Below are 22,902 nucleotides of genomic sequence, written 5' to 3'. Positions count from 1 at the left end.
AACTCAGGTCCTCCTGAATCCAGGGCCAGTGCTTTATCCACTTCGCCACCTAGCTGCCCTTCTTTTTTCTTTTTCCCCAATAGAAGCGCAAGGGCGGGAGGGAGAGCAATAGATTTTTGTTAGTTGAAAAAATAAAATTTAATTTGTAAAAAGAGGGGTAAGAGGGAAGAGGATACCTTTTCAGGTAGTGGGTTCCACCTCGCTTAGGTCTTAAATAAGAAGCTGGCTGACCATTTGTTGGGCTGTCATCATAGCAAGGACTCCGGCTCATAGGGGGCTTGACCTGATTGATGACTTCTGAAATCTAAAGAATCTTGAGAGTCTATGATAACTTATCCTGAACCACATCTGTCCACGTTGGACTAAGGTTCTTCTCTCCAGTGCTATCTTGGCTGCATAACCACACACACATACACACACACACACACACACCGTAAAATGCAAGTACACACAACACATATAACATATACCCAACAGACAAAACACAAGTACACACACACACTATAAAACACAAGTACACACAAACACACAACACATATAACATATACTCAACAGACAAAACACAAGTACACACACACACACACACACACACACACACACACACACACACACCCCTTCTAACCAGGTTTCTCTTTATGGCTTTACAGCAGACATTTATTTGTTGCTTCTGAAATCACAGGATCACAGATTTAGAGTTTGAAGGAAGCTTACAGATTATCCAGTTCAACTCTCATTTTGCAGATAAGGAAACTGAGGTAAACAGGGTTAAGCAACTTGCCCAGGGTCACACAGCTAGTAAGTGTTTGAGGCCACATTTGAACTCGGGTCTTGATAACTCTGGGCTTGGCGCGCTATCCACTGCACCACCTAACTACCCTCACCCATCTTTTGCAAAGGAGGAAATTGAGGGAATGAAGCTTTCCCAAGGTCAAAGAGTGACAAAACCTGAACTAGAACCTGTAACCTTCTGATTGTCTTCCCCCTTTCCATTGCGCCGTGCCAGGCTGTGCCCAGCTGGTGGGATGGCATGGGGCTAGGGTTATACTGGAAAGTAGAGGGAGGAGGATCAAAGGAACATGGATTCAGATCTCGAGGGGGCCTTTGGGACCATCTAATCCAACCTACTCATTTTCCAGATAAGGAAACCACTACCCAGTGGTGCCCAAGGATACACAGAAAAAAAGTAAAAGAGGCAAGATTTGAACCCAGGATCTCTGACTCTCCAAGCTCAACGCCCTTTTGTACTGTGCCATGCTGCCTTTCAGAGGAGGCTGAAATGCCCCCAAAAGGAACTTTGGTCATAGTCGTCGATGGAATTCTACCCCTATGAGGCCTCTTCCCAGGGGAAGGAGGTACCTGGGGTTAGGGGTTGAGGGAAGTCCTCCACTGATGTGTCATGTGCATACCAAGGATCCCCCCAAAAGCCCCAGATGGGCTTCCAGCTCCTTGCCTCCCTAAAGCAAGAAATTCAGGCTGTGAAGCAGTCGGCCAGTGTGAGCCCCACGTTGGTGCTATTGTTCTACGTGGATGTGACCCAGAACTTGGGGGGAAGACACAGTCCCATCACATGGTCTGACTGGAGAAAACATCAAACCCATCATATGATCTGACTAATCCCCACTGGACCCAGGCCAGAATTGCCTGGATATCCCTCCCTTCCACCCCACCCTGAAGGCAATGCCAAAATGCAATCAGAGACAGCCTCAGCCTAGCTGTCCCTGGGAGTTTAGATCAAGTCTAAGAACTCAGGGCCTTCTGCTCACTTCCCCATCAAAGGCCCTATGGCCAACGTTAGACAAGCTGAGGAAATAATAAACCCATTAAATAGACTCTGAGCAGCCCCAGATCCTGGTTTCCAATAAGGTAACAGCCCCCTCTCCCTTGCCTTCCACAGCTTGATGTTACAGGATTCTTGAACCCAGAACTAGAAGGCATATTAGCGATCACTTGGTAGAAGAGTCTCATTTTACAGATGTGGAAAGTGGTACCCAGAGAGGGAAAAGAATTTGCCCAAATTTATACAACCAATAGGTAGCAGAGCTGGAATCTGAATCTCGATTCTCTGACCCAAAATACAGGGCTCTTTATACTCCACCCTATTGCCTCTTTAAGTGGCTTTCTCCCTCCATCCAGCTTCCCTTTGCTAGGACCCCAAAGGCAAAAACTATTAGCACCTGAAAGAAGGAGGAGGGATGAATAAGGCCTCTGTGCAGTAACCCAGGAACTAGCCAACAGCCTAAACCACAGGGGTCTGGAGACAGATGGAGAGAGAATAGACTGATTGAGGAAAATGAAAGTGGGAGGGGGTGTGTGGAGTAGGAAGGGGAAGTCTGAAGAGCAGCAGAAACTTTTAGCCCAAGAGGCAACGGTGGAATGAGTAGAGTCCAGAGTCAGAAAACTTGCTTTCAAATCCCAGCAAGGACAGAGGAGACCCATCTCATGACCTCAGGTTCCTTCTGCATCAAAATACGTTGTGCTATGGTCTCTGGGCAAGCTCTTCTCCAGCTCTCTTGATGCTGGAGGATACCAACAGGACACTCGGCCATCCGTGAGTTCTCCCACACTCTGGCTGGGTGATGTGACCAGTCCCTCTTTTTTCTGGCCATGCATTTCTCTGAAGACATCTTTTATGCCACTTCTCCCAAGTAACTCCTCATGCACAAAGCATTACAGGACACTGAAGCCCACCATGCACCCCTTCATTGCCCTTTGTGGGACTCTCAACTTCAACCTTTCAAAGACTATGGGTCTTTGACAACTTGGCCCATTTGACATCACAGGAAGAAAAATAGTATTTAAAAAATGGGCCTTTACAAGGAATTAGAAATTGAGGGGCTGCCCATCAATTGGGGAATGGCTGAACAAGTTGTGGTATATGAATGTAATGGAATTCTATTGTGCTATAAGAAACAATGAGCAGGAGGAGTTCAGAGAAACCTGGAAGGACTTTCATGAACTGATGATGAGTGAGATGAGCAGAACCAGAACATTGTACATAGTATCAACATTCTGTGTTGATCAACAGTGATAGACTAGATTCTTCTCACCAATGCAATGGTACAAGAAAGTTCCAAAGGACTCATGATGGAAAAGGCTCTCCGAATCCAGAAAAAAAATAAAAGAACTGTGGATTATGGATGCTGATTGAACCATACTATTTCTTTTGGTTTTGGTGCTGTTGTTTTCCTTTTTTGAGGTTTTTCCTTTTTGCTCTGATTCTTCTCTTATAACATGACTAATGCAGAAATATGTTTAATGTTATTATACATATATAACCTATATCAGATTTACCTACTGTCTAGGGGAGGTAGGGAGGGAGGGAGAAAAATTTGAAATTGGAAATCTTATAAAAACAAATGTTGAAAACTATCTCTACATGTAACTGGAAAATAATAAAATACTTTTATTTTTTAAAAAGTGGGCCTTTATTTTGAGGAGAAACTTGACACCATACAAATGGTTGTTTGGTGTTGATAGGGTGGCTAGGTGGCGCCACAGTGCATAGAGCACCAGACCTGGAGTCAGGAACACTGAGTTCAAATCTGGCCTCCTAGCTGTGTGACCCCGGGGCAAGTCACTTCACCCTCTTTGCCTTAGTTTCCTCATCTGTAAGATGAGCTGGAGAAGCAGTCCAGTGTCTTAGCCAAGAAACCCCCAAATGGAGTCACTTGGCATGATACAAAAGTTAGACTACCTGGACTCTTGGGTCCCCTGCTCTTCACCTCCCTAAAGTAGGAAATTTGGATGCTGAGAAATGTGAATTATTACAAAGTTATTTGTGTTGACTTCTAACTTTCCCCACTCTACTGTAAGCCCTGGTCTTATTCATCTGTACTTCCCTACAAGAATCTGAGCACTTCCGTACTATGCCTTCATACTGTCTGAATTCAACCAGTTAACAAATCAAAGTTTCAAAATAAGTTGATTTGTCTTTCAGTTCCCATTCATGCCCTCCTCTTCTAACAGCAAGTCTGGGTTCTTTATGCCTCTTCTGGACATGGCCTAGGAGAAAAGTGATGGGTTTAGATCTTCCCTCTACTGAGACAGGCTCTGTGACTCTGTAAATGGCCTTCTAAGAGTTTCTGTGGCCAAAAAAAAGTCATTGTCAGGTGTTCATCCTGCTGGTGTTGACCCTATTTGAACTTAGCTAGGCTGGTCCTCAGACACTGGGCCCAGATTCAAAATCTTTCCAGCTTGGTAGGCCCTACTCTACCAGGCATTTGGCTCAGAACTATTGTTTTCAAGAAACTAAGGTTACGTCCTCACCATGATAAGCGACTGGAGTAGTGAAGGAGCACTGCATAGTGGATAGAGCACTGGACTTGGATTCAAATCCCACCTCAGACACTTCTTAGTTGTGTGACCCTAACCATATACCTTAACCTCTCTGTACACCAGTGTTCTCATCTATCAAATGATGGAGCTGCACCAGATGTTCTAGAGCCCCTTCAAGCTCTAAGTCTATGATTCTATTCTACAAATCCTGCTCTCAGGGAGTTTACAATCTAATTGGGAGGTAAGACATGTACACACATCACTAAAATATAAGCAAGTGTGGCATAAGCAAAGGAAAGGGCAGGTCCAGTCAAAGAGTTAGGAGAAATTTAAGGAAGAAGAGATCATTTTTACCTGGGGGAGGAGATGAAGGTAGAGAATCATATAAGAAAGACAGAAAAAGTTTCCTGACATCAGTTAGCCCTTGATGGGGGATAGGAGCAGATGGGGCGGGGAGAACCTTCAATAGTTGGATATGAGTATGTGTGAGGAAGGATAGGGACATTTAAATAATATATACATATACTTATCTATATTATAACTATGTGCACATTTATAAATACATATTTAAATACAATGATAAATATGCATTTTACTGTAAGAGATAATTCTCAGGCATGACTCAGGGATAAGCCCAGCCCAGCCTAGTCCAGACAAGGGGGAAGGTTTAGTATTAATCACATACCCAAAGGGCCCATCTTTTTACATATAACCTGGGGCACAGGTAGGCAAGCTACTCACAGGATAAGTGTGACTGTGGCAAGAGGAAATCCTCTATGGAAGCAAAGTATTACATTACAGAAGTTACTTTGAAGTAGCTAACTTCTTCTTCTTCTTCCTCTTCCTCTTCCTCTTCTTCTTGTGGGGCAATGAGGGCTAAGTGATTTGCCCAGGGTGACACAGCTAGTGTCAAGTGTCTAAGGTCAGATTTGAACTCAGGTCCTCCTGAATCCAGGGCTGGTGCTTTATCCACTGCGCCACCTAGCTGCCCTGAAGTAGCTAACTTCTAAAGAGGCTTCTGAGTAGAAGTCCCAGGGCCCTGATTTAATGAACAGAGAAGACTAGCAGCATTCAAGAGCACCAGTTAATAAGCCCAAATCTCCAACAAGTAGCTTGGTTTTTCAGCCCTCATTCATGCCCTCATCTGATAGCTCCCCACATCAGAAATACTCCCATGGGGTGTGGTGTCTGCATGCCCGTGCTGGGAGGATGCCAGCTATGACAAGTCTTATGAGGGTAGGGTAGTCTCTCTTGTCCAAGGAATAGTCTAGCTAAATTCAGGAAAGCTCAGCATGCGGGTGGTCTCAGAGAGATGCCATTTTTTCCCGCCTCAAAGACTCAAATGCAATCTTTTATATTGTAGAAAGTCTGGCATCTGCAAACTGACTCAATCATGTCTTTCAAGTCCTCAGGGAAATCATTTAAATCATACCAGCAATCTGGCCTGGAGAGGCCACTTAGAGTGAAGCAAAAGCCTTGTACCCAAGGGTCATAAATGGGGCTCAAATCTTAAAGTCACTTAGACCCTTCACCCTGGGGCAGCCCACTGCAGTGGAGATAGGCCTAGATTAGGCAGGTTTGTTGTTCAGTCATTTCCGTCACGTCCAACTCTTTGTGAAGTTTTTGAAGTTTTCTTGGCAAAGATACTGGAGCGGTTTGCCATGTTCTTCTCTAGCTCATTTTACAGATGAGGAAACTGAGGCAAACAGGGTGAAGTGACTTGCCCAGGGTCACACAGCTAGTAAGTGTCTGAGGCCAGATTTGAACTTAAGTCTTCCTAATTCCAGGGCCAGTGACTTTGCACTATGGCCACTTAGCCACCTAGGATTTGGAAGCTGGAAGACTTCAACTCTCAACTCTTCTACTTCTTACCTTTGGAACTTTAAGCAAATCGCTTTAGTCTCTCTTGGCCTCAGATTTTCTAGATGACCCGAAGACTGCTCAGCTCCCTTCTGACTCCAAATCTACACCTCTCTGAGCTTTCAGGAAGAACTGGTGGGCAATGTAAAGAGTGCTGAACTTGGGAGTCACAGGACCTGAATTTAAATCCCTGCTCTGCCATTTATTCCCAACGTCATCTTGGGCTTGGGTGGGTACATAGGTGGCGCAGTGGAGAGAGTGCCAGGCCTGGAGTCAGAAGACCTGAGTTCAAATCCAACCTCAGGTTAGTCATGTGACCCTAGGCAAGTCACCTAACCCTGTTTGCCTCAGTTTCCTCATCTATAAAATGAACTGGAGAAGGAAATGGCAAACCACTCCAGGATCTCTGCCAAGAAGATCCCGGGGCAGCTAGATGGCGCAGTGGTAAAGCACCGGCCCTGGATTCAGGAGTACCTGAGTTCAAATCCGGCCTCAGACACTTGACACTTACTAGCTGTATGACCCTGGGCAAGTCACTTAACCCTCATTGCCCTGCAAAAAAAAAAAAAAAAAAGATCCCCATTTGGTCATGGACAGGCAGACGTGACTGAAGAAGGACTTAATGACTACAACCATCTTGGGCTTGACAGTCTTTATGGGCTTCATTTCCCACATTTGTAACAGAAGGAGGTTGGAATAGATGACCTCTAAGGCCTCTTCCAGATTTAAATTCCAAGCTGATGATCTGTAACACAAAGATCCAGATGCCCGCCCCGCCCATCTCAGGGGGCGCTTGTGAGGGTCAGAAGCTCACCAGTCCTTAGTATTACTTACACATTGATTTGCTTAGAGAACCAGGACTAGCACAGTGGATGGAGAGAGCTGGTCTCAGGGTCAGGAACACCTGCTTTTAGTTCCAGCTTCAAACACTTACTAGATAAGTAATACTGAGAAAGTCAGCTGAACCTCTTAGTGCCTGTTAGGAAACTAAGACTAGCTTACAGAACAGATCTTGCTCCGCAGAGGTCAAGGGAGTCCCATGCTAGTAGCCAAGGAAATAACAGGTCAGGACAAACAACAAAAGAAAAAGATTTGCTTACTAAATCCTCTCTGTAGATAAAGCAAAACTTGTCTTCCAAATTCCTCCTCTGAGTGCAGATTGAAGCATACTTTTAAAAAACTTTGTTTTTCTTGGGTTTTTGTGTGTGCTTTCTTTTACAACATGGGTAATATGTTTTGCATGACTTCACATGTATAATTGATATCATATTGATTGCCTTCTCCAGGAGTGGGGGAAGACGGGAGGGAGGGAGGGAGAGAGAGAATTTGTACCTCCAAATTTTCAAAAGTGAATGTTAAAAATTCTTTTACATGTAATTGGGAAATATTTAATGAAATAAATTAAAACATTTTTAATTCCTCCTCTTTTTTAGACCTTGGTTTCCACATCTGAGGGAGCCAGACTATATTATATCAGGAGTTTTTAACCTGAGAGGGGTCTGTGGATATATTTCAGAGGATCCATGAATTTACATGGGGGGGAGGGTGTGATGACATCTTTATTTCAACGTCATTGATTTCCTTTTAAACCCGTGTATTTCATTGTATGCATTTAAAAACATGATTTTGAGGAGAGGTCCATGTGCTTCACCAGATTCTGCCAAAGGTGACACAGAATAGGTTAAGACACCTTGGATTAGATGATCACTTTCACCTCTGAATATTATCCTATTTTAATTAGAGGAGCATCAATTAATGAGGTTGGGTTATAGATAAACTCTCCTTCTAGTAATCAACCTATCAATAGCTACTGAAACTGGTTGTGGGTTGTTATTAACAAGAGTGAATCAAAAATTAACTGTGGTTTAAAAGTTCCAGCCAAAGTGAGTAAAGAAACGTCATTTTCACTTAGTGTCTCCTTCTGTCCCCAACACCAGTCAACTCCTAACTTCCCCATCTCACCTCAAGCCCATCATAACTTTCAAACCCATGACTGCCAGCTTTTTGTGCCAATATTTCTCTCTCCCCTACCCTCTAAGCAGCCTCTGATTACAGTCTGTTTTCTCTCCATCCACAATTATCTGCTTCTCCCCATACACATCCTCCACTCCTTCCAGACCTTTCTCCTCACTGTCCCCTCATGTACCGTGTTGACTTCCGTTTTTATGCCTCAGCTCAAGCTGTCCGACAAGCCCAGGCTTCCAGGTACCCAGAATAACTCCAAAAAGAGCCCCTTGTCCAAATCCTCCCCATCATTTAAGACCCAGCTCCAGTCTCACCATCCTCAAGAAGCCCTCCTGGTCCTCCCTAGAGTATACTGATCACTTCTCTTCCCTCTCAACTCCTAGAGCACCCCGAGTCTGAGCCATATAAATTATATATGCTCGACACATCTGAAACTGAACTCGTGAGTGTGTGCTTGTGTGTGCTTGTGTGTGTGCGTGTGCGTGCGTGTGCGTGCGTGTGTGCCAGTATCCTTCTGTCTGGCCATCTGTGTTTCTCTGCCCCGCCAGTCTGAGTGCATGTGGGTAGGGGGAGGAAGTAGAAATGCAGAAAGGGTGAGATGGGAGCCCCAGGCTAATTCTGCTCCTCCCTTCTCCAGGACTAGAACAAAAGCTACAACTGCCAACTTCTCGTCTGGGGTCAGCTCCGGTGCCTTGCCAAGAGAGCGGGCGGGCGGGCTCCCTAACCAGGGCACGTCTGGTAACAAAAGACGCTGCCCCTCACCACCCTCCTCCGAACCTGCCATTCCCTTCCCCCAGAATCCCACCAGCTCAGGGCTCCCGCCTCCTCCCCGCCAGTCCGGGCCAGAGCCAACAAAAGCCAAGAGCACTTACCCTCCCTCTCCTCCTCCTCTTCCTCCCTCCTTCTAAGCAGTAGCAGCAGCCCCAAGCCGCTTCCCGAAGGGTCCCCCGGGGGCGCAGGCGCGCTCCAGTCTAGTTGAGCTCAGCCCCCTGCAGGGTCCGACCCCTTTCTCTACCGGGAGTCGGGAGAGGGAATTGGAGCTAGGGAAGTCGCCGGCATTTTCTGCTGCCAGGCCGAGTCCTGGAAGTGGGGGGGCCGATCCCGGGCCAGCCGCGGTCAAGACATGAATGGAGGGACCGAGCAGGAGAGGGCTGGGCTGAGCTGGGCTGGGCTGGGCCAGGCTGGTGCAGACCCAGGAAGCTGGGCTGCTGGCGGTCTCCGGCAGGCTCTCCCAGGGAGGGCGGGGAGAACTGGGGGACTGGAAGGGGTGGGGGGTGGGAGCGAACTGGGCTGCCAGGGCTGGGGGGAAGTACCATATTAGTCAGAGTATGGGGCGCATTTTCCCTTCCCCATGCTCATCCCCACCTCATTGCCCCCGTCCCCACCCCCAAAGCTGCCTCGTAGAAAAGTTGAAAACTTCCTATAATCGACATGTTTTTCATTGTAAAATCATGGGCTGTTTTTTCTTTCAATGAAATTTCATTTTTAGGAGGGGCCTATAATCAGATCAATACAGTACCCAGGACTCGGAAAGCCAGCTGGGAATGATGTCATCGTCAGCCCCCGCAGGCCCAGAAATGGACTGGCCTGGAGGCTGGATTCCCTCTCCAGGCTGGAGCCCCCTAGGCCGGACACTCCCAGGCTGGTGGAGGAGTTGGGACTAAGCCTGATGTCCCCTGGGAAAAGGCTGAAAACCTGGCCAGCCGCCCCAACCTTAGGGTCTAGCCATACTCCTGAAAGCGGTAGCTCTGCTGAGCTTGGAATGGCAGTGGGGAGGCTGGCACCCTCTGTCTGAGCCCCTGCCGAAGCCTAGACCATGCCAACCAGAAGGGCTGGGGCTAATCTCAACCATCAGCACACTTGACCTCAGCTGATCTTCCCCTGCCCATAGGAGACACCTCTACTCTTGTGTTCCGCCCTAGGAACAGGAATAGAGCTGACACACGCCGCCCCCACCCTCCCTCCCCCATCTGGTTTGTATAAAATCTTACTGGCCCGCCTATAATCAAGGTTATTTTTTTTAGCTGAATCTATTTTTTCCCCCTTCAATATCTCGTGGGGGGTAGGGGAAATGAGACTGCCTATGTTCGAACCAATTTTACTCTCCCTAATTCTCGATTTTCTCTATGGAATGAAAGTTTGTACCTGGTGATTTAGGAATGGCACCATAAAGTCAGAGAACTTGGGTTTGAAACCCCGCTCTGTGAAGTACTACCTACCTGTGTGACTTGGGGCAAGTCGCTTCCTAGCCCTGGTCCTCAATTCCCTTAATCCTCCAATGATCATTTATTAAGCATCTCCCGTCAGGCATTGTGCCAGACACTGGTATAAGAAGACAAAAAAGGAAACGAACTCAAGAGTCTGAATTCTAAGGTGGAGTGGGGGTGGGGGGGGAACAATACAATACTGGATGGATGGATAGATAGAAAGAAATGAATGTAGATGTAAAACAATTTCTGGGAGAGATTAGTATTGGCTTTCTCTTGAAGAAAGTCTGGGATTCCACCAGACGGGAATAGAGGGAGTGGAGGGGGCAATGAAAGGAGACAGGGAAGCCTGTTTGAAAGTCCAGAGATAGGGTATGATGTCTGTGTGGGAAAGTAGGCCATTTTGGCTAGAAAACAGAGTGTATACTTGAGGGAGAATAATGGGTCTAGATAGGAAAGCTGAAGTCAGGTAGTAGAAGGCTTTTAAACTCAGAGAGATTTGGATTTTATTCTAGGGGAAAGAGGGAGTTATTGGGCTTCTTGAGCTGGGGAGTGACATCTGTGCTTTGGGGATATTAATTGGCACCTCCAGAGGACAGTTTGGAAACGGGAGGGACTTGACTCAAGGAGGCTAATTAACAAGAGGTGATGAGGGACTCAACCAAGGTAGTGGTTGTATGAATGGAGAAATGATGGGTACTGGAGACATTATGGAAGTAGGATCAACAAGATTTAGCAGCTTTTTGATTATGAAGGATGAAGGAGAAGGAAGGGATGGGAATAACTCCAAGGTGGTGAACCTCGGTGAGCACAAGAATAGCGGTCTCCTTATAGAATCAAAAAGTTAGGGGGCAGCTAGGTGGCGCAGTGGATAGAGCATTGGCCCTGGAGTCAAGAGAACCTGAGTTCAAATCTGACCTCAGACACTTAACACTTACTAGCTGTGTGACCCTGGGCAAGTCACTTAACCCCAATTGCCTCACCAAAAAAAAAATAGTTAGGAAGAAGAGAGGGTTGGGGGTGGGGGGAGGGGAAGATAATGAGCTGTTTTAGACATATTGAGTTTGATATACTGTAGGGACATCCAGGTGCAGATGTCCATTAATCAGTTGGTGATGCAGGACTCTAAGGAGAGAGTATGGAGAGAGGAAAAAGGATCTGGGCTTCAACCACATAGAGATGATAGTTAAACCCATGGGAGCTGATGAGAATAAAAAGAAAGCTAGTACAGGGCAAAGATTCTTAATATTGTTTGTGTCACAGACTCTTCGTCTATGTGTCTACTGAAACCTAGACCCCTTCTCAAAATAGTGTATTTAAATTTAGTAAACAAAACATATAGGATTGCAAAAGAAACCAATTATATTGAAATACATTTATCAAAATATTTTTTTAAAAAAACAAAGTTCATTGACCCCAAGTTATGGACTTCTGTTATAGAGAAAAGAAGAGAGCCAAGAACACAACTATAAAATGAGAGCTTACACTAGAAGACAAGCTCTAAACCATCTAATTCTATATAACGTAACTCCCCTTAGGTACCGGGCCCCAGCTTCCATATATGGTAGTGATTGCTGACATTTATACAGTGAAAGCTTGTCTTTCCTCACAACAGCCCTGTCTAGTACATTGGTTGGATGCCATTATGACCATTTTATAGATGAAGACAATGAGGCTCAAGAGAGGTGTAGTGATTTGTTCAACGTTACAAAGGCAATAAGTAAATTTCAAAGGCTGTTCCTGTTACTCTTGACTCCTAGTCTGATGTTCTTTCCAGTACTACTTACTGTGAGTAAGAGTGAAAATTTGCCCTGACTACTGGTGTTTGGAAAATGGCCTAACCTGTGGCATATCTAGTCCAGGGCTGGGTTTAAGGAATCAGTCAAGAAGCCAGATCCTGCACTAAGCACTGAGGATAGATGGAAAAAGAAAAAGCAATCCCTGTGTTCAAAGATATTACATTCTTTTTTATGGGTTTTTTCAAACTTAATAGTATTTTATCTTTTTCCAGTTAATGTAAAGATAGTTTTCAACATTCATTTTAATAGGATTTTGAGTTCCAAATTTTCCTCCCTCTCTCCCTTCCCTCCCCAAGACAGCAAGCAATCTGATATAGGTTATATATGTACAATCACATTAAACATACTTCCTCATTAGTCACGTTGTGAAAACAACCAGAACAAAAGAGAAAAACCTCAAAAAAGAAAAAAAGTAGAAACACTATGGTTCAATCTGCATTTAGATTCCACAGTTCTTTCATCTGGGTGTGGAAAGCATTTTTTTCCATCATGAGTCCTTTGAAATTGTCTTGGATCATTGTATTGCTGAGAAGAGCTAAGTCTATCCCAGTTGATCATCACAAAATGTTGCTGTTACTATGCAGTGTTCTCCTGGTTCTGCTCACTTCACTCAGCATCAGTCAACTTAAGTCTTTCCAGGTTTTTCTGAAATCTGCCTGCTCATTATTTCTTACAGCACAATAGTATTCCATTACATTGATATACCACAACTTGTTTAGCCATTCCCCAATTGATGGACATACCCTCAAATTCCAATTCTTTGCTACCACAAAAATAGCAGCTTTGAATATTTTTGTACATGGGGGTCCTTTTCCCTTTTTTATAATCTCTTTGGGATATAGACCCCGTAGTAGTATTGAGGCATCAAAGGGTATGCACAGTTTTTTTTTGTTTTGTTTTGTTTTTCTTTTTGTGGGGCAATGAGGGTTAAGTGACTTGCCCGGGGTCACACAGCTAGTAAATGTCAAGTGTCTGAGGCCAGATTTGAGCTCAGGTCCTCCTGAATCCAGGGCGGGTGCTTTATCCACTGTGCCACCTAGCTGCCCCTGGGTATGCACAATTTTAAAGCCTTTTGGGCATGGTTCCAAATTGCTCTCCAGCATGGTTGGATCGGTTCACAGCTCCACCAACAGTGCATTAGTGTTCCAATTTTCTTGCATCTTCTCCAACATTTATCATTTTCCATTTTTGTCATGTTAGTCAATTGTATAGGTGTGAGGTGGTAGCTCAGAGTAGTTTTACTTTGCATTTCTCTAATCAGTAGTGATTGAGAACATTTTTTTTTTCATATGGCTGTAGATAGTGTTAATTTCATCATCTGAAAATTGCCTGTTCATATCCTCTGACGATTTCTCAATTGGGGAATGATTTGTATTCTTGTTTATTTGATTCAGTTCTCTATGTATTTTAGAAATGAGGCCTTTATCAGAAATACCATCTGTAACAATTGTTTTGCAGCTATCTGCTTTCCTTCTTGAATGAGCATTTCTTAACCACTTACTATGTGCTACACACTGTGCTAAGTGCTAGGGGTCAAATAGAAGAGCAGTCCATGCTCTCAAGGAGCTCATGTGTAACTGACAAGATGACATATATAGGAGAGCTCAGCTACAGGGCAGGTGGCAAGGCCCAGAGGTCTTAGGATGCATTGGGCTGTCTTCCCCATAGGAGTCACCCATCACAATTGGGAAGGGGGAAGTAAAGAAGGGATTCAAGTTTTCCTCTGATAGGTCATTCTCTACCTAGGAGGGGAAAGAGCAATTGGTAGAAAGGTTAGAGGTGGTCTCTGGAGTGGGAAAGAGTGATAGGAAAAAAGGAAGAAGAAGCTCTTGCTTGGCCTAAGTTCTAATGGGGGCCCTCCAAGTGCCCCCACTGCAGCATTTTCCCACGGTGACCAGCCCTGTATCCTTCTTGAAATCATGTGAGTCCTTGATGATAGACCACTTCTAGCACAGAAATCATCACTGGCCAAATGCTGCAGCTTACTTAAGTTCACTATGTGTCTTTCCATTGCCCTTCAGGTTGACTTTGATGTCAGTGTTCTGTGATTTGCAGCCCTGTAGAATCATGGGGGAGTCATATATCAGGAAGCAGCTTGGGATCATTGAAAGCACTGCCCAATTCCCCAAATACAACCTAGTGGCTCTCCTCCTACTCTGTTTTGTCCTCAACTCATCTGCAATACTTGATGAATTTTTATGAACTGATGGACCAACTTCACGGGCTGTCCATCCAACCATATGTCACCTCGACAATATTTATGCTTCATCCACTTGGTTCTTCTTTGTGGATTGTTGGGCTGATCTCTTTTGAGCAATGGTGGACCTCACTGAGGAGGCCTGGAGTGTTCTGAGGCATGTTACAATCAACATAAAGTCATAGGGAAAAGGAGATTTTGGAGAACCTTGCCATTTATTAGGAATTGGTCTTCCTTTTGGACTTTTGGCAGCACATTCTGCATGAATGACCCTGGAGAACACAGTTTTGTCTCGTGCTTCACCTGTGATTTCATCTCCTTCTGCATCAGTTTCCTCCTCTGTAAAATGGGGTGGTTGAACCTGATGACCTTAGGGTGCTTTCCAGCACTGATCTATGATGCTATGGGCCTATGCCATTCAAAGGTCACTGAATCATTATCTCTGTGGTTGTCCCCATCAAGGAGTCGCACAGCCTTGTGGGGGAATAGTCTTTCAGGCTGGAGTTTGTTCTAATAAGCCAATTTTTTTGTGACCAACAAACAATAAGCACAAGAGGATCTTGTGTTCCATATACTATTCTAGTGTTCTTTTAGCCAGGTGTGTGACCACAGAGATGTGAAATACTATAGGAAATCATCCACAAAGCATCAGGCAAAAGCCTACCTTTTCCTGTCTCTTGTTATCCTCACCCCCACCTTTGCGAGTCTCTGGCTTCCTTCAAAGCTCAGCTCAAGGTCCAGCTCTTTCCCATACAGAACCTTTCCTCCCCTGCCCTGTCCCTGCCTGGCACCCTCTCCCCTAAATTAGCCTGCATTCACATCATATTTATCTTGTATAGACTTGCACACATCATTTCACCAAATCAAATGTAAGCTCTCTGAGGACAGGGGGCCTTACCTTTTGCTCTAAAGCTGCATGCTTAAGGAACCCTGGGTTTTTCCTTTGGTCTTGCCCCTGAATATCACCTCCATATTTGAAGTTTCTCCTAATACAATGGGAGCTCCCCCCAAGAGCTCTTCTATTTGTACCCTTAGCACATAGTTAAGTCCTTAACACTTTTTCATTCATTTACATTTCCTGGCAAGTAGTAGGCACTTATAAATGCTTGTTGACTGATATCCATCAAAACAACAAGGAAGGTAACCAGCACTTATTAAGAAGGTACAATGATACCACCAAAACCAATAACAATTATGAAAATAAATGAATGGTAATAATGAAAATAATGGCTCAACATTCATGTACTGTTTTAAGGTGTGCAAAGCACCATCCTCACGATAACCCTGAGGTAGGTATTACCCTTATTTTACAAATGAGAAAAGAAAGGTTAAAATCACTGTTGATACCAGAGTTCAGATGTGACTCCAAGACCACCTCTCTGTCCACAATTCCTGACGCTCTAACCCTATCTAGTCCCTGCCTCATGGAAGCTAATTCCCTATGGCTGTCTTCACCTCAGTTTGCCCCCAATACAATGGAGAGAAAAGCCCCTGCCCCCAGCATATAAATGACCTTTAGAGATCTTCCAGTGAAGGGCTCCCCTCCTTTTGTTCTTTTACAGATGGGGAAGCTGAGGCCCAGATAGGGGGGAAGGCAGCTGCCCCAGGCCCCACGGTTAGACTGTGGCAGAGCTGGAGCCAGACCCCAAGTCTCCTGACTCACACCGGTGGCCACACAACCCCACAATAATGAGGGTTCATGAGACCAGAAGAGGTTGGGTCCAGGGTGGAGCTGTCTATAAATACCCAGGCCTGATGGGCAGGAGAGCTGACCACAGAACATTTTCCACTGAGCTGATGTTTCCCTCTGGTTTCCTCCCACACCCCCCCACTCACTCATACACACAGAAATACCCAGCACCACTGGGGTACCACTAGTGGGCAGGGGCAGCAACTCCAAGCTGCCCAAATGTTGTCAAAAGGAGCAGACACAATAAAGGGTGTATCAGAGGTCAACACTCCTTTGGCTGTTTGGACACATCTCCCTCAGAGGTTTCTCTCATGAGGAGGACACATAACATAGGGCAGTGGAATTTAGACTGAGGAGCCCTGAGCTAGAATCCCGGCTCCAGTACTCATATGTTGGAACAGTAATAGCTAGCATATATACAGATTGATGTTTTAGAGTTCATGAGGTACTTTATAAATACTATTTCATTTTACCCTTGCAGCAAGGGGAAGAGAAGAGAATAAGCATGTTACTATGTTCCTAGGACTGGGCTAAGTACTGGGAAGAAGGTACTTTTATTTTACAGATGAGGGAGAAAGGTAAGTGACTGGCCCAGGGTCACACAGCTGGTTAAGTGTCTAAGGCTGGATTGGGGGGGGGGGGGCAATGAGGGTTAAGTGACTTGTCCAGGGTCACACAGCTAGTGTCAAGTATCTGAGGCCAGATTTGAACTCAGATCCTTCTGAATCCAGGGCCGGTGCTTTATCTGCTGGGCCACCTAGCTGTCCCTAAGGCTGGATTTGAACACAGGTCTTCCTCATTCCAAATCCAATGCTCACTATCCAGTGCACGGAAGAGTACTGGATTCAGAGTCAGAACATGGATTTGTGACCTAGTTCTAGCTGGATCATTTGTTCATGAATTTGGGAAAGTCACTAGTCACTAGAGAATTCATGTGGTGCAGTGTGGGAGGAAATGCCAGGTTTGGAGTCAGAGGATGTGGGTTCAAATCTGGATTCTTTAACTTATTTGTGTGAGTTTGGGCAAATCACTTCCTCTCTGTGCCTCAGTTTCCTCATCATTAAATGAGGTATTAGACCAGATGACTCTGTGGTTCCTCCCAGTCTCAGACTTATGGTCCTGGGATATCTCGCCTTTCTCCATTTCCTCTCCTTGAAGATGATGAGTATGGATTAGGTCAGTGCTGAGCTCTACCTCTATAACCCTTAGTCTTCCTCTGCCTCCTTGTGGTTAAGAGCTTCCGGACTGAGGTGTCCCCAAACCGGTGGTTAGGCCTGGCATTCCCCTCAGGAGACTGAGGACCAGGAATGGCTCCTTCACTGTCCCATGCTAGACGAAATCCCACAGGCCCACCCCTTCCTGTGCAAAACCTTGTGGGAACCACAGCCATCCTTCTCTCCCACTTCATCTGCGGACTGACTTCAGGCTAAAGGCTAACCATTCCCAGCAGAGGAGAGAACGCCTGACAGATCCTGGGTGATGCCGAGGGAAAAACCGCCATCTCACAGTCAGAAGACCTTAAGGTGAGTCAGAAGAGCAGAGGCTGGAGCTGGAAGGAAGCTAAAAGGGCATCTGCCCCAAGCATCTCTTTCTACCAGTGAGGAAAGTAAAACCCAGAAGGGCTGGTCCCATGACTTAGCCCATGTTACCCAGCTAGCAAATGCTACCCAAAGGACTCCATCCATTTTCCTCCTCCTCCTCCTCCCTTCTTCTTAACATTTTACAGTTTAGGAAACTGAGGCAGGCAGAGGGTAAGTGACTTTCCCAAGGTCATATAGCTAGTATGTCTAGTCTGAGGCTAGGTTTGAACTCAGGTCTTCCCTGACTCCAGGCCCTGCACTCTATCCAATGAGCCACCCAACTGGTCTCATTTCTCTTTACTAATAAGGAAAATAGGAACCATAATAAACATATTCCCTCCGTCACAGGATTCCTATGAAAAGAAGGCCTTGTGTTTGGTAAAGGGCTCTGGCACCTTGAGTGATTTTTCCTCATCTGTTCAATGGTGTGCACGTCCATGTGTAATTCTCACCAGGCACAGATTGTGCTACCACCTACATAATGCAGTTTCTAGGCCACAGGGAAGAGCTCTCTGTCTCTCCATCGGCTGGCTGTGAGCAAAATGTTCACTGTTAGAGCTGCACAGCCTCTGGGTTAGGATGGCAGTTCCCTTGAAAACGCAGGCAGTCCTCAAAGAGAGAATACCCCAAGCCTTGACAGTTCCTCACACGTTAGTATGAAAGTATCTATTGCTAACTGGCAGTGGTGGTGGTTCCGGGAGCTCCTGATTTCTTAGTCTTAGGCACCTTCTGTCACCTTAGCACAGGATGACACAAGAGTTCCCAATTGGTCCCCAGTGACCAGGGTTTACAAAGAAGGTGGTCAGTTACAGACCAGTGAGGATGGACTCTTGTGGGAGAAACTTCCCTTACTCTGTAGCCTACTGGAGTGAGGCTCAGCTTTGGATCTTTCAGCCTCAGGACTCTTTCCTTGTGTTTTCTCTCCTTTGGAATTCTAGCAAGTGGAGGAGGAGGAGAGAATTTCTTGACCCTCCCCAAGAGGCAATGATGGCTTGCAAACTGCCCTAATGTAAACACGGACACAAAACAGGTACTTTTCTAGGCTAGACTAACTGATCCTTTAGTTCCTGGCCACCTTCTTCTTTCTTTTTGTTCCTTTTACAAGACCAAGTCAGCAACTTGAAATCCTGAGGAACATGTTTCCAGTCTCGCCAGTCACCTCATGGGTTGCAAATTCCTGAGTCCAGAATTCTATCATGGTCTGACCAAAGGGAAGAGTACAATGGGTGTAACAGACTATCTAGAGGCACATCTGAGGCTTAGAGATATTATGCAGTTATCTCATATCCTGGCTAATTGTACCTTGGGTGCCTAGTGGTGGAGGATCATGCTACCTGTGGGGGGGTGGGGGGTGGGGGGGCGGGTTTAGCTCAGTTTTTAGACCTTTCTCCAGAGCTTTATTCTAGGAGGGTAGCTAAGCCAGAGTGAAAAGCTTAGATCCCAGTGTCGGGAACCCCAGGATCAAACTCCCATCTAAATGAGACCAGAGCCCCTGGTGGACTCTCTTGGGCTTCTCATGACAGACGCTTTCCTGGAAACATGTTTTGATTGTGGGGAAATGGGAAGGAAAGCCTTGGTTGGAGAGAAGGAACCCATCAAGGAGTCAGAGCTCGACTGTTGAAGCCAATCCACTTAGTCCAGCTTAATACAATTCAAATAAATAAATAGTCACTGAATGTCTGCTGTACGCTGTGCATAGTAGCATGGCCATAATTTTTCCCAGGGCTGGTGGACTCTGTGTTTGTGTGTTTGCCTCTCTCTGCAAGGATGTGAGCCTGTGTTTAACACCGCATGTAGATGATGGTGACGAGCAGATGGACAGATAGCATTTGTTGTCGTTAAGTCATTTCCATGATGTCCGACCCTTTGTGACCCCATTTGGGGTTTTCTTGGCAAAGATCCTGGAGTGGCTTTGCCACGTCCTTCTCCAGCTCATTTTACAGAAAGAGAAACTGAGGCCGACAGGGTGAAGTGACTTGCCCAGGGTCACGCAGCTAGTGAGTGTCTTGAGTCCAGATTTGAACTCAAATCCTCCTTACTGCAGGTCCAGCGGGCTAACCACTGCTACCTCACCGTCTCAGCTGTCTGAAAGTGTGCATGTATGCATAGATGTGTAAGTCCATGTATTTATTTGTATGCATGCATCTGTTTATATATATACATACAAGAACATATGTCTATCAATGTCCCTTAATGATAATGTTGTATTTCAGAAGGTGGAGGCAGGCCTGGGGCAACACTATTCTGATTCTGACCCGATTCTGATCCACAGAGATGAGCCCACTGCTAACACAAAATGGCTGGAATCTTGGCACAAGAAACCATGTCATCCTAGTAGAGAAGTAAGGGAGAGGAAGGAATGATCCACCCACAAGTCCCCTGGATTAGAGAGAGCAGTTTTTTTTTTTTAAAAGAACTCAGAGAAATGATAGGTAAGATCCAAAGTCTTGACACTTGGTAGGTATATTGCTCAAAAATGAAATCCGGGAGAAGCAAATGGAAATGTTCCAATGAGGATAAAAAAGCAGAGCTGGCTAAAAAGGAGGCTGATGCGGCTCCAATTCATACTTTTAAAAGATACATACAGAAGAAAGAATCAGTGTCAGAGAAACAAGCAAAGAGAAGAGTGCCCAGTGCTTCAAGAGGAGGCTCTAAATGCCAGACTGAGCCAAGGTTGGCAATGAATGCCAAGGACAACATGGGGGTGGGGAATAGGGTTGGTTTGCTTTCTCTTTAAGTTATGTTGGAGGCACAAAGATAATCAAAGGTCTGGGACCATTGCTATTTGTGGATAGAATGGTGATAACAGATGAAGACTGAAAGATTGAACTTCAGTTGTGCCTGACTCTCCATGACTCCATCTGGGGTTTTCTTGGCAAAGATCCTGGAGTTGTTTGCCATTTCCCTCTTCAGCTCATCTTACAGATGAGGAAACTGAGGCAAATGGGATGTGACCTGTTCAGGGTCACACAGCTAGCATGTGTCTGAGGCTGGATTTGAATTCCTGACTCAAGACCCAGAGCTCTATGTACTATGGCGCCACCTAGCTGTCCTGAAGACTGAACCACCTCATTCTTATTTTGCTTATGTTTTCTCTTCTGAGAATGATTTTTGGACTGGAGAGGACAGAATAAATACATTTAACAGGAATTTGAAACCCACAAGTAAAGAGATGACAAGAAAGTACATAGGAACTGTCAATGAGTTCAGGTCATAGTGCCTGGCATTCAGAAGGGTTTTTAATAAATGCTTGTTGAATGAATGAGTGAGTGAATGAATGAATGAATGAATGAATGCCTAGGTAAACAACATGCTAGGGGGTATGGAAATCTTAGCAGTTGCAACAGCTAAGCTATTGGGATCACTGAAGATTGTAGAGAATGAAAGTATTACCTCAGACCCAGGGAAGGACAAATGAACCAGTTTTCAAAATAAAAGCAGAGCCTGCAAACTCTAAATGAGATTAACTTCTAATCTGTCAAAATTTGTGAAGACGTTAGTAAAGGAACAGTTGGTGAGCATTCAGAAAGGGAAGGAGTGATCACTAAAAGTCAGTATGACATCATCTAGGACAGGCCATACCAGACTTACTCACTTTCCATTTTTGACAGGATAACTTAGAGATCACCACATCCAACTGTCCTATTATACAAATGAGGAAACTGAGGCTCAGAAAAGTGTAGCAACTGGTTTACTATCCCTATGGGGTACTCATGGTGTGTCTGAGGGAGACAAGGCACACACAGATAGTTAAAAGACAACACAAGACAATATTTAATCCAGAGCCACATTTAAAATTTATATATGTATATATTATTTCATTAAATATTTACCAATTGTATATACATTTCTTTTAACATTTTTCAAAATTTTTAGTTCTAAATTCTTTCCTGATCTCCCTACCTGCCCCTATTCCCCATCCTTGAGAAGGCAAATAATTGGATTTTGATTATACATTTGAGTTCATGCAAAATATTTTCACATCAGCCATGTTGCAAAAGAAAATACAAATGAAATAAAATAATAAAAATAAAGTTAAGTAGGCTTCAACCTGCACTCAGAATTCATCAATTCTCTCTCTGGAGGTAGATAGCATTTTTGATCATGGGTCCTTTGGAATTGTCTTGGATCTTTGTCTTGATCAGAGTAGCTAAATCTTTCAATGTTCATTATTATTACATTATTGCTGTTATTGTATACAATGTTCTCCTGGTTCTGTCCTCTTTGCATCAGTTCACATATGTCTTCCTGGGTTTTTCTGAAACCTTCCTGCTTTTTATTTCTTATAGCACAATAGTATTCTGTTACAAACATATACCACAACCTGTCCAGTCATTCCCCAATTTATGGGCATGCCCTCAATTTCTAGTTCTTTGCCACCACAAAAAGAGCTTCTATAAATATTTTTGTACAAATAGGTCATTTCTTTTATCTCTTTTTTTCTTTTTCTTTCTTTTTTTTTTTTTTTTTTGCAGGGCAATGGGCGTTAAGTGACTTGCCCAGGGTCACACAGCTAATGTCAAGTGTCTGAGGCTGGATTTGAACTCAGGTACTCCTGAATCCAGGGCCGGTGCTTTATCCACTGTACCACCTAGCTGCTCCCATTTCTTTTATCTCTTTGGGATATAGACCTAGTAGTGGTATTGTTGAGGCAAAAGGTCAGTGCAGCTCCATAGTCTTTTGGGCATAGTTCCAAATTGTTCTCCAGAATGGTTGGACCAGTTCACAACTTCAATAAGAGTGCATTAGTGTCCCAGCTTTTCCACATCCCCTCCAGCCTTTGTCATTTTCTTTTTGTCATGTTAGATAATCTTATAGGAGTGAGGTGGTACCTCAGAGTTGTTTTAATTTGCATTTCTTTAATCAATAGTGATTTAGACCATTTTTTCCCCACACTATGAATAGCTTTGATTTCTTCTGAAAACTGGCTGCAGATCAGGCATATTTTTTGTTTGTTTTAACAAATGGTATAAATAATTTAAGCATTTACTGTGTGCAGATAAATAAGACAAAGATAGACAACTGGATAGGCCACCAGACCTTTGAGTGTACAGGGAAATGGGCCCAGATTTCAATTCTTTTACACAGAATGAGCTCTGGGCAGGGGAAGTGATCAGCCAGAAAGATTCACCTATCTGTGATTTTTGCTAGATTAAAAATCAACAAAATTTCTTCTAAGACCCAATTGGCTCCTGCAGCATTTTGCCTTGTATAAGGTAAATGGATCCCCAATATCTTATCAGCCTTCACATTCTTCCATGGGACTGGAAGGGAAGCCAGAGGCCATATAGTCCAGCCCCATCATTTTACAGATGAGAAGCTGAGGTCA

The 22,902-nt window shown here is 44.7% G+C and overlaps 1 protein-coding gene across 4 annotated transcripts in view; it reads right to left on the bottom strand.

Annotated features, from left to right (window-relative positions):
* CD276 (CD276 molecule) overlaps positions 1-22,902 on the bottom strand; it is an 81,724-nt gene that overhangs the window by 38,850 nt on the left and 19,972 nt on the right. For 3 of the 4 annotated variants that reach the window (XM_043989922.1, XM_043989923.1, XM_043989921.1), the window contains exon 1: positions 8,973-9,325. The exons of the other annotated variant lie outside the window; for it this stretch is intronic. The gene's annotated coding sequence lies outside the window, so the exon portion shown is untranslated. Of the gene's footprint in view, positions 1-8,972; positions 9,326-22,902 lie in introns of those variants that run through there. 4 annotated transcript variants of the gene reach the window in all.

Source organism: Dromiciops gliroides, chromosome 2 (assembly GCF_019393635.1).
Source record: "Dromiciops gliroides isolate mDroGli1 chromosome 2, mDroGli1.pri, whole genome shotgun sequence".
In the NCBI taxonomy this organism is placed as follows: domain Eukaryota; kingdom Metazoa; phylum Chordata; class Mammalia; order Microbiotheria; family Microbiotheriidae; genus Dromiciops; species Dromiciops gliroides.
Note: the sequence above shows the minus strand (reverse complement) of the source record. Positions and strands in the feature narration are given on the sequence as shown.